Here is a 15,648-nt window from a genome sequence, read left to right as displayed (position 1 = left end):
TCTAGCTTATATAAATAATCACAAAGGCCTATTTTAAAAACAAAGTTTATTTTTTGTTGGAATAAAGTTATTAAAACTTCGCCGGTTGAACTCGCTTCGCCGTTTATGCAACATATTATCCCCAAAAATAGCTCAAATAAACAAATTTGTGGTGATTCACTTTATTTGTAGAGTTCTGAAAAAACTAGCACTTTACTGAAAACACAAAACCGGCAAAAAAAAACAGGATTTTCTCTTAGGAGTAGAAAAGCCTTCAAGTAGCCAGTAGAAAATAAAAACTAATTTATCAGACTCTCAATCTTTCATCAGCCATAATAATGACAACTATTAGCATACAACAAAAATCCTATTTTAAAAAACCCGAACAAACTCAGTCTTCAGTAAAGTGCTAGTTTTTTAGAATTCTACAAAAACACTGAATCATCACGAGTTAGTTTCTTCGAGATATTTTTGGAGATAAAATGTTGCACAAACTACGAAACAATGTTTTGGCTCGCTTTAAGTTTCAATTTTGCTGTTACTTTCATCAGAAGAACTTTGTTTTGTTCATTTTTACTAGTTTTTAGTTCTTGTTTTTGAATATGTCGATAGATCTTATAAAAAGATATTTGTATAAATTAGGCGATTAAATTAAAGAAGTCAGCATAATTTTTTATTAAAATAGGGCATTAAATACAGGTCTTACTTCCTACCTCAAGTAAAATTTCCCATAAAAATATACAAGTTTATCACTGGTATTTTTGACAAGTTGCGGATAAAAAATATCAATTATTTGTTCACTACAATCCTATATGAAATATGCTAAGATTTTAGAAAACTGAAAGGATTTTAGATGTATTGTCAAATATAATTTTAAAGAAATTCGTTGTATAATTATTTCAATTTTTCAGCCGCAATGCTGAAAGAATGCTTCTCATAAGAAAGCATACTATCATTATTTTGCTTCTTGGACCTTCAAAATTCTTGGACATTTTAGAAGAACTGACCATTAAAATTATACTATTACGGAGAATTAAATGTTAAAACAAGAAAACCATCCGAACTCAGGTCTTCCCTTGCCCCTAAATGGCGGGCCTGTATGTGGTGTCAAAACCAGTTATCAATTCACGTGGGCCTTGACGAAGCGGCTGAAGCATAAAACTAGTCGCCAAAACTTCACTTGGCTACCCATTTCAACGCCCCTACGATGTTCCAGAGCCCTCCTATTGTTGGGATAAAAAAAAGAAAAAAGAGACACGTCAGAGTTTCAAAGCCTTTTCAAAATCCCTAAGAATGAATTCTCGCAATTGACGTTTACTATTACGATAAAGATAGCGTTTATCATTACTAAACAAGTTTTGAAAGCGAAAACATTTTTTCATTCAGCAGTTTTTTTTAACTCATTTCCACTTACTAAGGAGACTGGGAGGGGTGCGTTCAAGAGGGGGACTAAAAGCCCCCAATTGGGGATTTCGGACTATGCAGACATCATTAGAACAATGCTTATGCTTCCAAGCCTATTCAGTCCAGAAATGACACAAAAATTCACATTTTTGGTGTCACTTACAACATTAAAATATCGTTTTCAAGACGAATTTATAAAAAGCAGGAATATCTAAGCATTGGCTTTCAAATGAGCTCTTAAACAGCTATCTATGTCATTTCAGTCTTCTGCTAGTGCTGGAGAAAAAAAAAAGACAAAAAAGGCAAATCAGTGTTTGAAGTTCTTTTTCAAACTTCCCGAAAAAACTGTTCTCGCAACTAATCTATTCTGTTAAGATAACCACAAATAACTTTAGTTATTCTTGAATCAATTTTGAATTTTTTTTTGCTCATTAGGCAGTTTTTTCAAAAAGTTTTTTTGAAGTTTCTAATTGCTAAGGGGGCTGGATTGGGGCTCAGGTAGGGGGATAGTAAACTACCAGTTATGGGTTTGTGTATCCTTGTTTTGCTTCCCAACCTTTCAACTATAGATATGACACCAAAAATTACATTTTCGGTGCCATAACCCTTTACGATGGCGTAACCAAGACGAATCTTTAAAAAAGTGTGTAAGTAAGAACTGTTAACTGAGCCATTAAACATCTTTCTACGATCTAGCGGTAGCCTGCTAGCCCTCACGGAAAAAATTATTACTCATGAAAAAAGAGGCTATATTTCTCGCTTTTTGAGATGAAGGGGGGGGGCATAGAATCTTCGGATAAGGTTTAACCATGGTGATTCCAATTCCTGGATCACCTTTAAATTGAAAATGCTTCTCATCGGTGTATTTTTTTTCAAGACGCGCTTTTAAACTTTCGTTTACTGTGGGCTGCGGTTGGCTCTTTACCATGTTTCAGGTATTGCAGCAATGACTTACAAGAATTCAGCCCTTTACACGGTTTAGCTAAGGCCCATTTACACTTTACACGGTTAGCTATGATATCCTGACAGATATATAAAATGAACCGTATCTATTAGAAAATAAAACAGACCTCTGCCTGCTCTCTTGATACTGCCAGTTCGCCCTCTTCTTCCCTTTGACGCTCTGTGAAGAGACTTCTGACGGCAAATATTTTCTGATCTAAATTTCTAAGAGACAATATCCTTGCTTCTCTTCTTTTCAAAACCTCGCCTGCTGGGCCTAGGGTTTTCAGTATTGCATCTTGAAGGCGTTGAGCTTCTTGTTCAAGACGACGTCTTTCAAGTTCGCATTCTAATGATGGCTACAAAGTGAAAAAAAAAACTAAATTTTATACCTATAATAGAACTAATTAAATGTCTAATTAAGAGGCTTTTAGATGAGGAGCAACAACCCAAAATTATGGCCAAGGAAGACGGTTTTAGACAACTATGTCCAATCCATCATTGCTTTTAAAGCTTTAAGAATTGTGTGAATATAGATTTGATTAGAATAGGCTCCTCCTTGAGAAGGAATAAATCGAATTCTAGGCACAACTAGATTTTTTTTGGATTGAATACAAATTTCAGTAGAATATTTCACCCTCATCCCCCCCCCCACAAGTAGGCAAAGAGCTGAGGTAGGAGCCTGGAAACACATTCCTAGAATCTAATTTGAACACTAAATCCATTCCTGAAAGTTTTACTTACATTGCAAAATTTTTTTCTGACCTCAAAAAATGTCAGTGCCCTATAAGGCGGAAGGGGTGAAGGAACAGGAACACATTCAAGGGCTTTGATTTAAGCTGTTGGGTAATCCTAAGCGTAATGCGATAATAAAACAGTTTAGCAATCTAGGACTTATAATGAGATCAGACAATAGAAACTGGTATAACTATCAGTTACGACAGTGCACTTTGAGAAACAACTATAAAATAAAAAAAAATAAAAATGTACGAACACTAATGAATGTCAAATATTTCGGCTTCCCATCCATAAGCCTTTATCAGCGGGAAAAAGAAGAGGACTAGACTAAACTAATAAAAAAAAACAACTACAAAATAGCATAAAAAAATGAGAAAACACCCACGACAGCGAATCCCAATTTTCATCTTTTTATATTATTTTCTAGCCTGCGTTAATTTGATTAATCTAGTAATTATTTCCCCCTTTTTTATTTTGATAAAGGATTTAAGATTCGAAGGCGGAATTTTCAGAGATTTATTAGTATATACGTTGCTGTGAATATCAGAAATCTGGTTAATGTCGATATCCACCTGTGACTGCCCGGAATTCCCTTTTCTCTGCTTGGATTCAATTTGCTTTGCGAATCAGCATTATAGCCTTATGCAAGCTTTGATGGTAAAGGTTAAAGTTAGGTTATATTAAGTTATAAAATTCAAAATGGGTTAAATGGGTTAAATTTTCGACATTGAACTTTTTAAATCCATGCGTTAATTTGAGTAGAAAATCTGATCTGAAATATCAATATCGACATATCAAATATCGAAAGTAAAAATATCGATATACTGATATCTCGGCTAATCAGATTACCACCCAACACTATTTTACGTAATTTTGACCGGTGCAAGTAGTCAAGATGCTGAAAAGTTGATCCCTATTTTCATTCTGTATTTCTTGAAAACTGAAGGAGTGCAGTTGAAATTGGTGAAATTGGACTCTTTGGAGAAAAGAGCCCAACAAACCATTTTTTTTTCTTTCCGCATAATTACATTAAAGAACTTAAATATTTAACTGGAAAAATTCAATCGCGTACTGATAATGCTAACATATCCTAACACGAGAGAGGCAGGGGCACCAAAATTCATTTAAAATTGAAATCGAAGCTCTCGGAAGATATTGGAGACATTGGGTGTCCTTCTCACATCCTAAAATATACAGCATCAACTTATAGTTGATGTGGAGTCAGTGGTACACAAGATTTACAAATATTTTTTCGATATTTACAGCACGCAATGAACGTCTTAAATCTTTTGTGAGGCAGCAGGAGGTAATCCCACTCAAGAAATGAGTGGCTCTCATCGCTGCCGACACTTGAGCGTATTCTGAAACCGTTGGAATCATTGAGATATTTTTTCTTTGCTGAAATAAGACCACCCAAAGCGACAGTCAATTTCTTAACTACTTGTCACAAGTTTGTTTTTGTTTTTTACATACCAATTGTTTTTTTTTAGAAATAATTAAAGAAAAACATGAATCAAACATAATCGTTTTGGAGCTAAAGGATTCATACATGGCCTTGAAAAAAAAACATTGTCAGAACGTACTGCAGCAAGATTTTTGGGGGATTCAAACTGAAACTGAATAAGAAATTATTAATTATTACAGAACGTCTCTGGAATATTTACAACAATTACAAAGAACAAAAATATAAAATAATACTATAGAATATTCTAACCCATATATTCTACCTGCATTTTGGAACATATATAGAATATTCCAAAACTCACTTTAGAAAAAAAACCTCGATATCTTTAGAACCTCGTAGGAGAGTGGGAAATGGACGGAATCAATCGACAAAATTTGCTTATTTTGAGGGGCTAAGCAGTATATATGAATTACTAAAAAAGTCCCAAAGAGACTTTTCAACTACCTCAGCAAATTTGATTCAGCCCTGTTGTGGTTCCAACCCGGTTTCTTTTCTTTTTCATATAAATGACCTGTTTTCGTTTCCGTGATTACATTTACTTAGATTTGCCGATAGTATAATTTTCAATGATAAGTTAAAGTCTCGTTGCTAAGCTATAGTTGTTTTGCAAGTAAGTAAGCTTTCATGCTAAATTCAATTGTTGTCTTCCTGATCTGGGCCATTGAAAAATAATATTATTCAAAAGAAGCCAGGGATTTGAACTTTAATTTAGTGGATTGGCCAGGGCCAATCTAAGGTCCACCCCCTACAGAAAGTGTTTGGTACACAAGCGGTGTGTTTGTTTTTAGTCTGTTTCCAGAGTTGATATTCGTAACTACGGTTTAAGTGACCTTTGGGAGAAATACAAGTGAATTATTTTCTACAACCGTGTTACATTATTTTTCCAGGAACCCAGGCGGGGTAGGAAAAGAGTTCGCAAGAAATACCGTCATTAGTATATCGACGGGGAAACCCGTTTACCCTCCAATGAGATAGATAGAGATATTAGTGGAACCCAGATTGTGGCACCCTTGGCCGAGAGTTTGGCCCTTGTGATCGTTCGATCACGTTACCATACCCTGGAACAGGGTATACCGTAACAGGGTATTACCATACCCTATATTTACATTACGGTAGTGGTGGCTGCGAGGTTTTCCCCGCCATTAAGCCATTCAATGTTCCAATCATAACGCGGAATAATATCCAAGAATAGGTTTAAGCACAAAGAATGAACTTTCAAGAAAAGGTTTCGAAAAAAAAATTACCTAGAATTCGATGCCACGACTTGTTTTAATATTAAACACTATTTTTGCAGAATGTACCTTTGCACGTAGAAGTAGTCAATTAAAAGCTTTGGCACTGAAATATCAAGAAATGTCAATGATCAATTGACAAGTTGGACTACCCGAATGACTCAAATTTTGTAGCTGAAAAAATAATGACTTTTAAAATATCAAACAGTTCGTGGTAACGAACTGTAGTAAGGAGCGACCCGGCTCAATAGTAATCAAAACTCTAAAAAATGGAATTTTAATATCAATAGCTACATCTAAAGAATTGCATTTTAATGCTGATTTTAAATATATACGTTTCACTAAGTTTAGTCTTAACCATCAAAAGTTACGAGCCTGAGAAAATTTGCGTTATTTTCGAAAATAGGGGGAAACACCCCCTAAAAGTCAAAGAATCTTAACGAAAATCACACCATCAGATTCAGCTCCTATCTACAAAAATGTGGAATTTTGTATTTTTTGCCAGAAGGCAGATCACGGATGCGTGTTTATTTGTTGTTTTTTTTTTTGTTTTCTTTTCCCTGGGGTGATCGTATCGACCCAGTTGTCCAAGAATGTTGCAAGAGGGCTCATTCTAACGGAAATGAAAAGTTCTAGTGCCCTTTTTAAGTGACCAAAAAAATTGGAGGACACCTAGGCACCCTCCCACGCTAATTATTTTCCCAAAGTCAACGGATCAAAATTCTGAGATATCCATTTTATTCAGCGTAGTCCAAAAGCCTTATAACTGTGTCTTTGGGGATGACTTACTCCCCCACAGTCCCCGTGGGAGGGGCTACAAGTTACAAACTTTGACCAGTGCTTACATATAGTAATGGTTATTGGGAAGTGTGCAGGCGTTTTCAGTAGGATTTTTTGGTTGGGGGAGGGGTTGAGAATAGGGGGATATGCTGGGGGAGCTTTTCCATCGAGGTCATGGTGGAAGAAAATTTCCATGAAGGGAGCGCAGGATTTATTAGCGTTATTTAAAAAAAAGGAAAAATGAAAAAGATTTTTTCAGCTGGAAGTAAAGAGCAGCATTAAAACTTAAAACGAACAGAAATTATTACCCATATGAGGGGCTCACCTCCTCCTATTACCCCACTCTTTACGCTAAAGTATTTTTAGTAGTTTCAACTATTTATTTTACGACTTTGGTGATTCACGGGTCATTCTTAATGAATTGGGACAAAATTTAAGCTATAGTGTAAAGAGCGAGTTACTGACGAGGGGGAGAACCCCCTCATATATGTAATAAAAACATGAGAATACAAAACTTCTTTACGTAGGCTAATTTATGAGTTACGCATATCTTTTACTAAAAAAAAGATTCGTAAAAAATTAAAAGTTCTAGTTGCCTTTATCTTAATCAACCAAAAAATCGGAGGGCAACTAGGCTTCCTCCCCCGCTCTTTTTTCTCAAAATCATTCGATCAAAATAATGAGAAAGCCATTTAGCAAAAAAAAAATATGCAAATTTCGTTTCAATTATTCCTCTGTGGAGAGCCAAAATCAAAACATGCATTGATTGAAAAACGTTCAGAAATTAAATAAAAAAAAACAAGTTTTTTTTTAACTGAAAGTAAGGAGCAAAATTAAAACTTAAAACGAACAGAAATTACTTCATATATGAAAGGGGCTGCTTCCTCACCAACGCCCCGCTCTTCACGCTTAAGTTTTTTACCGTTTTAAAAAGAAGAGTTGAGAGAAAGAGTCAAACTTCAGCGTCAAGAGTGGGGCGTTGGTGAGGAAGCAGCCTCTTTCATATACGAAGTAATTTCTGTTCGTTTTAAGTTTTAATTTTGCTCCTTACTTTCAGTTAAAAAAAATTGTTTTTTTATTGTTTTTCCCCCAGGGGGAGGGGTGGTAAACTCCAGCTATCGAATCACTCGTATAAGCGGGCATATAATACAAACCTTCTTAACTCCTGATTCAATATGAAACCAGCTACTAACCTCAGTTCTCACCATATTGAATGATAAGGATTCAGTTCAGTAAACCAATCAATACTGTGAATTTAGTCCAGTTCTAAGGAGGTTGCACACAAAATCATTCACAGGTTTGCTGACACTTGGCTTTAGAGAGTTAAGAAGCGCAAGCTTTGATAGAAAAACTTTATTGAATTCGTTGGAGAGGCCAAGAGAGTAGTCCATGAATTCAAAGTATCGTTCTGTTTTGTGCTGTCAACTTGCTTTGTAATACCAAAAAGATATGGTCATCTGTTACAGGTTGGTCCTAGTGCCGTTATGGGTGCGTCCCAGAATGTTTTACAGGAATTTTTCGGGATAGATCTAATATTCATGGTCACAGAACTCGAAAAAGTGGGGATATTGAGATTCCTCGCCTAGTTTCACAGTAGGACTGCTTTTTCAGTTATTTATAGAGGAGCTAAGCTGTGGATTAAGCTTGTTCCAAGTACCAAATATTTGCCCATGAATCAATTTAAAACCGTGCTGCGTGTAGGGTTGCTTGGTAGGTATACCTTTGAAATAGATTGAGATTGATGTATTTAATATTGGATATAATTGTTTATTGTTTTTTTTTGTTTTCTTTTTTTTGCTTCGGGATCCTGATAGTATGTTGTTTGACTGTGTATGAATTATTTATGTAAGTTTTTTTCTCGGTACACGGTTTTACCTTTCTGCTCATTGTTTTTTTTTTCTCTCTCTCTCTCTTTTATTTTTTGTTCTTTTTTGTTAGCAACACACCCTCGCAAGCAACGCTTTTGGTGTGATACCGATTGATTTTGTCTGTGTGATTTCCTTTGGTTAATAAATTAATACTACTGCTGCTACTAAACAATACAATCAGTGGTTTTGTCAATTATCACAGAGAAAAAAGATCTACGCTGCATGGAAACGTGAGGCGTTGCGGCAACCTTTGTTCGGCTTCGCCGAATAAAGTGTTGCGAGAGCAACACTTTAGTTTTGTTTCCTCGCTTCGACTAAACACTGAAGATGTTAATCTGTAAGGATCTCAAAATAAATACTAGGTACACCAACTCATAAAAGTTGCAAAACCCCTCATCGCTGAAGTTGATTGTAGCCTAACAGCCGATTATTACTTACAAGACCCCTATATATCTTACCACTGGAACCAAATTGGCCTTACCATCAAATACACCAGAAACAAATAATAGGTACTCCAACTAGCAAAAGTTGGGAACCCCTCATTGCCGAAGATGATTATGTGCTAACAGCTGACTGTTGGTTAAAAATCTCCTATATGTCTCACAATTGGTATCGGCTTATTTTTGGTTTCAGTATGCACCTTACTACTGAAGTTGTCAACCCCTTTAAACTTTCAAACTGATATATCTCATGAAGGAATTTTTCTACCAGAAAAAAGGGTGACATAAACTTTGATCGGCTCATTAAGAGCTATCGACTGCCGTCGAACAAAAATCTATCTGTCTTAGTTCTAAAGTTGGCTTTTTGCCGTAGGCCAAGTTTCTAACGTCATCACTTAGAAAGGAGCAAAGGGTAAACTCTAACTCCTTTAGCAATAAGAGAACTTTAAAGTTTAAGAGCCACATCTGATACCATTTCTCTACTGCAATCCCAAGTGCAAAAAACCGAATGATACTCAGCTGAAATCACGAACAGAAATGGGTAGAGACAATAGATTTTAGGCCCCAGGCAAGAGTTCTACAAAGCTTTCCAAAATCCAAAGTCATATTCATCAATCCGGCCTAAGGTCCATACTTTCCGTAAAAACCACAGAGGTTAGACCCTTACTACTTTCAAGGAATAAGCTGAGATAGGGGTGACTAAAAAAAAAAAAAAACAAACACACAGCAAAACTAAAGTGTTGCTTTCGCAACACAAAAATGAGTTTTGAGCAGGTTGACTAGCTGGTTCTGTTGCACCAAAAAAAATTCTGTTGCAAGATGTTTGTTGCTTTCTGTTTACCCAAAGTCACCTATGTTGCCTAAGATATGCAGATATGCTGCTCAATTTCTTTTGAATGAATGCCAAGAGTCAAAAGTTTTTAATACTGCCATTGCCAGACTTTTTCTCAATTCCATTGCGTAGTTTCCTATGTTTGCTTGGTCAGAACACCCTTGATTGACTCTGATTTCACATAATACACACACTTCAAACAGAACTTACAGTATGGCAGAAAGTCTTTTTATACTTGTTTGATACTCTTTTCTTGATCCATTTTTTAACATTGGTAGTTGAAGCCGGGATTCGAAACCACGTCCTCTCAGACAAAGGATGTTAAGAGTCCTCTCAGACTCGATGTTAAGAGTACAAATTATATACAATTTTTTTTTTATTTTAAACAAATTGTAAGAAACATGGTATTTGATAAGGCCTACCACAGGCCACAGAAAAACAAGGAAAAAAAATCAGCCTTATATCAAGTTGTCACTTCCCACCAAGATTTTTAGGTGTGGAGGGGATAATCCCTAGCAGAATGAGCTTCACACTGTGGTTCAACCCCTTCTGTAATATTGATCTTGCATTTTAAAAAGATTAACATAGGTCGTTCTTACTTTTTGGCTACATTTATGTCAGAATATGTTTAATCAGTTTGTTTTGAAATTTTTCACTCTACCAAATCCAAACACAGAACCAACCAACTTTTTAGAAAAAGCTCATGTAACACATTCACCAGTGACCCTACTCAAGTCACCAGAGAACACATGAGCTTTTTTTTACAGAGGGAGCTGGTGCTGTATTTAAGTAGTCCCTTGTGGGTTTGTAGATGATCCTGGTAAAAAGAAGCCACCCGTAGATTGAAAGAACCCCAAGCGCACATACATAGGCCACATGCTCCTATTCTACAATTACTGCATAGACTAACCAATATTCTCTTATGTTGGAAATTTACACCAATCAAAGGCATTTCTTAAAAATAAACAGAATGGGAGGCCATCTTAATTAGTAGGCTAAATACCAAGTGAATGATTGTGATGGTTGATTAGCTTGTTCTTCTTTGGAAAAAACAGCACTTGGAGTCTAAAAATAGTCTCCTATTAGCTTCATGCGAAATATGTTTGCTCGTTTATTTACTTCATATATTGTTTTTTTTGCCTACCAATTACAGTTGTAATTAGCCAAACTGAAGCAGGTATAAGTGTCAGATCAACCATGCTAAACTATATCATTGCACCTTAATAAACAAATAATCTCCCAAAATAATATTTTTTGTTCATTTCCTGGCAGCTTGATATGAAGCTCACTAGTGTCAATTTTTTTTCAGTCCTGAAAAAAATATTTCTTGTTTTGTTTGCTGACTTTGCATTACTATTAGAGCTAAAGTTGAGGTGTTGTGAAGTCTTAATAGCTGAAGAACAAATTGTACAATTTGGGTCCCCTCTTCATTCCAATTGTGTTCTTCTTTAAAATTCAAAAGTACAAGACAATTTTCTTCATGTGATAGGAAAATGAATACGTGCTGAGGTGGTTTCTTGTTGGTAATTCTTCTCTGAATTGTGTTGTGTAGAATTTTTATTAACCACTCACACTTCAGCATTTTTGATATTCCGTGCTGATCTTTGCAACATAAACTAGTGCTGTAGCATAAAATTTTTGAAGAAGACTGAGTATATACAACCTGAAAATTTGTTTAGCCCTTTGTTTAAGAAATCACGTTTTCCTGAATATCCCTGGAAACCTTTACTTTACCCTAGATTCTCCTACATCCCTAATAACAAAGTAAGTGTCCCTTAAAGAAGTGGTTTTCCCCTAGAAATAGGGGTGATTTTCTAGAAGTGGAAGCCTAGAAATGGAACCTTGGTTAGCCAGTTCCCAGCATACACACAAATATCTTATTGGTGTTCAACCAACATAGATGCCTATTTTCTATTTATCCAACTTCATTCTTTGTTGAAATTAAATAAAAAAACAAGTTTTTTAACTGAAAGTAAGGAGCGACATTAAATCTTAAAACGAACAGAAATTACTCCGTATATGAAAGGTGCTTTTCCTTCTCAACGCCCCGCTCTTTACGCTAAAGTTTGACTCTTTTTCTTAACTCTACATTTTAAAACAGTAAAAAACTTTAGCGAAAAGAGCGGGGCGTTGAGAAGGAAAAGCCCCTTTCATATACGGAGTAATTTCTGTTCGTTTTAAGTTTTAATGTCGCTCCTTACTTTCATTTAAAAAACTTGTTTTTTTTATTTAATTTCTCAACGTTTTTGAATCAATGCATGTTTTGATTTGGATCTCCGCAGAGGAATAATTAAAACGAAATTTGTATATTTTTTGGCTAAATGGCTTTCTCATAATTTTGATCGAATGATTTTGACAAAAAACGAGCGGGGGAGGAAGCCTAGTTGCCCTCCGATTTTCGGTTAATTAAAAAGGCAACTAGAACTTTTAATTTTTTACGAATCTTTTTATAAGTAAAAGATATACGTAACTTATAAATTAGCTTACGTAAAGAACTTTTGTATTCTCATGTTTTTATTACATATATGAGGGGGTTCGCCCCCTCGTCAGTACCTTGCTCTTTACACTAAAGCTTAGATTTTGTCCCAATTCGTTAAGAATAACCCCTGAATCACAAAAGCCGCAGAATAAATAGTTGAAATTACTAAAAATACTTTAGCGTAAAGAGCGAGGTATTAGGAGGTAAGCCCCGCATATGGGTAATAATTTCTGTTCGTTTTACGTTTTAATGCTCCTGCTTACTTCCAGCTGAAAAAAAAAACTTTTTCATATTTCTTTTTTCATTGTTTTTTTTTTTAGGTAATGCTAGTAAATCCTGCGCTCCCTTCATGGAAATCTTCTTCCCCCATGACAAATTCCACGATGGAACGTTCCCCCAGCATATCCCCCTCTTCTCAAGCCCTGCCTCCAACCAAAAATCCTCCAGAAAACGTCTGTACACTTCCCAATAACCATTATTATATGTAAGCACTGGTCAAAGTTTTGAACTTGTAACCCCTCCCATGGGGACTGTGGGGGAGTAAGTCGTCCCCAAAGACATAGTTATAAGGTTTTTCGACTACGCTGAATAAAATGGCTATCTCAAAATTTGATCCGTTGACTTTGAGAAAATAATTAGCGTGGGAGGGGGCCTAGGTGCCCTCCAATTTTTTTGGTCACTTAAAAAGGGCACAAGAACTTTTCATTTCCGTTAGAATAAGCCCTCTCGCAACATTATAGGACAACTGGGTCGAAACGATCACCCCTGGAAAAAAAAATAATAATAAATAAACACGCATCCGTAATCTGCCTTCTGGCAAAAAATATAAAATTCCACATTTTTGTAGATAGGAGCTTGAAACTTCTACAGTAGGGTTCTCTGCTACGCTGAATCTGATGGTGTGATTTTTGTTAAGATTCTATGACTTTTAGGGGGCTTTTCTCCCTATTTTCTAAAATAACGCAAATTTTCTCAGGCTCATAACTTTTGATGGGTAAGACTAAACTTGATGAAACTTATATATTTAAAATCAGCATTATAATGCGATTCTTTTGATGCAGCTATTGGTGACAAAATTCCATTTTTTAGAGTTTTGGTTACTATTGAGCCGGGTCACTCCTTACTACCAGTTCATTACCACAAACTGTTTGATTATTAGTTAGTACCCAATACTTTCAAAATTTAACAACGTTTTTTTTTTTTTTTTATAAAGCAGTAGCAGTTCTAAATAGCCTCTATTATAAAAAAAATACTGAGATGCTAGCATCTCTAAATACAAAGTTTGTGTCCCTAAAAGAAATGGTTTTCCCCTATAATAGGGAGAAACTTCTAGAAGTGGAAGCCTACACTTGGTTAGCCAGTTCTCAGTACATACACCAATGCCTTATCGGTGTTCTACCAGCCTAGGTGCCACTTTTCTATTTATCCAACTTACTTCTTTGTTGAAATTATTAGTTAGTACCCAATACTTTCAAAAATTAACAACTTTTTTTTCATAAAGCAGTAGCAGTTCTAAATAGCATCAATTATAAACAAAATACTGAGATGCTACCTGGCCACATGCAAAACTGCCAATAATCAATTGCATGCATTATGGATACTATTTGTGCTGGTCACTTAATTGGCCATTAAATACAGATACTTACATGATGAAATGACCTTGCAATTAACCTCAGTAACTAAATCGAGGTATTAAATTGTAGCAAAGGATTGCTCATTGTCAGCACCAAATGTACATTGTTTATAATATCGAAGTTTTGATAACAATTTTCATGGACTTTAGCACAAACAAAGATACCTACAGTGCAATCTCTTTACCCAGGCTCATATGCAAAGAATACAAGAAAATCAAGCTCATATATCATTTTTTTTTGTTTCCTTTTTATTGGCTATACATATACTGTCTGTCTTATTTGTCCTCCCCCTATCCCAATTAGGCTACAAAAATAAATGAAATGAGGCCAAAATCAAGAAAACAGCTGGCATTTCTATATTCCTCTTTTTGGTCCCAATAACGCTTCACTAAATGAATACTAGCTTTACACTAAATTTAGAGGTAACCAGCCCCCAAAAGTACCTCTTTGGGGCTTGGGGCGTATTTCAATACGCCCCAAGTGTATTTCTTGAATTTATAAGGTTTTAAAGATATGGAAATACTTTTCCTAAATTTTGAGAAAAAACACTGATATGGCTTAAAAATCTACTGAAATAACAGGAATTGAACTTTCAGAACTAAGCCAGAGAAAAAGAACATGACAACTGAAAATAAGGTAAAATGTTGTTTTGTCAAAATTTCATTGGGTATAGTGTAGACAAATTTGTCATGTCATATAGACAAAATTCAGGGCCCTCTAAAGGGAGAAGGAGTTAGGTAGGTACTTCAAAATACCTTCCTGAGACATACTTTAGCCTATACACCCATCCCTGAAGGTTTCATTTTCATAGCATAACCCCTTTCCCAGATAGCTGAAAGTAGTTAAAGGATATAAAACAGCTATTGAGGAAGAAAAGATGAACTGAAATAAACCAAGTATATTCTAAATTGCTATTTCCAAAGTAAGGATAGCTCTGTGTCATAGTTTATTGATTAAATCACAAGGGGCTCTGCCCTTTGGGTCCCTGATGCCTGTAGACTCGTTCTGTTGTGCATTTTTGGCCTTTGGCTTGCCTTGACTGTTATTGTACTTGATGCATAGTTTCCCAGATTCCTGCATGTTGCAACTAACAAATTGCTTGAGAGTGTTTATCAACCCTTTGTTTTTTTACTCTGCTTTGAAAATTAGTGCTGTGCCTGCTTTTGGACCAGATGGCTTCATTATCATAATAGGTGCAAACCAATCAGTAGCTACTGCTATGCTTTCTGTTTCAGATATAGCAGTAAATGGCTATAAGGTAAAGTTTGTGCTTGGTTCTAGCTCCAACCCTATTTTAATCAGAAATAGAAAAGGCATTTTTTTTTATCCCATCTGAGGAGGTCATCCATCTGGATGATTTTGTCAAGGAGGTCCAAGTTGACAATAGAATAAAACAAGTGACATTGGCCTTTAAAAACCTCAGCCCATCAGTTATCCCTTTGGTTTGCACCTACAATCTGGATTTTCAGTTCCCTCTGACAATCTCTAATTAGGGTGCAATTTATTCAGTTAAGCAATTTATCCCCTGGGCAATACAGTGCTTCAATTGCCAAGGTTTTCGCCACAGGGCTTCAAATTGCCACGGAGGCAGAAGGTTCCTACTGTCTAGTGGAAAACACACCCATAATGAACTTCCCAGTCCAAAACAGTAAAGCAAGATCAGGTACTCAAGTGCCCAAACTACAGTGGCAACCATAATGCTGATGCTGGGGAGTGCCCAGTATTTGTGGAGAAGGAAGCAATTGTAACTTATTTTGTATCCAACAACGTCCCCATGAGGACTGCTGCTGAGGCCTTGAAGAAGGGACTTCCAACACAAACAAAACATGTCCCTAGGGTCCATAAAGACTCCTTC

The 15,648-nt window shown here is 35.8% G+C and overlaps 1 protein-coding gene across 4 annotated transcripts in view; it reads right to left on the bottom strand.

Moving 5' to 3' along the window:
• LOC136031870 (signal transducing adapter molecule 1-like) overlaps positions 1-15,648 on the bottom strand; it is a 59,504-nt gene that overhangs the window by 37,158 nt on the left and 6,698 nt on the right. For all 4 annotated transcript variants that reach the window (XM_065711804.1, XM_065711807.1, XM_065711805.1 and 1 more), the window contains exon 2: positions 2,454-2,684. The gene's annotated coding sequence lies outside the window, so the exon portion shown is untranslated. The remainder of the gene's footprint in view (positions 1-2,453; positions 2,685-15,648) is intronic.

This window comes from Artemia franciscana, chromosome 10 (assembly GCF_032884065.1).
Source record: "Artemia franciscana chromosome 10, ASM3288406v1, whole genome shotgun sequence".
In the NCBI taxonomy this organism is placed as follows: domain Eukaryota; kingdom Metazoa; phylum Arthropoda; class Branchiopoda; order Anostraca; family Artemiidae; genus Artemia; species Artemia franciscana.
This window is presented reverse-complemented; position numbering and strand designations above follow the sequence as displayed.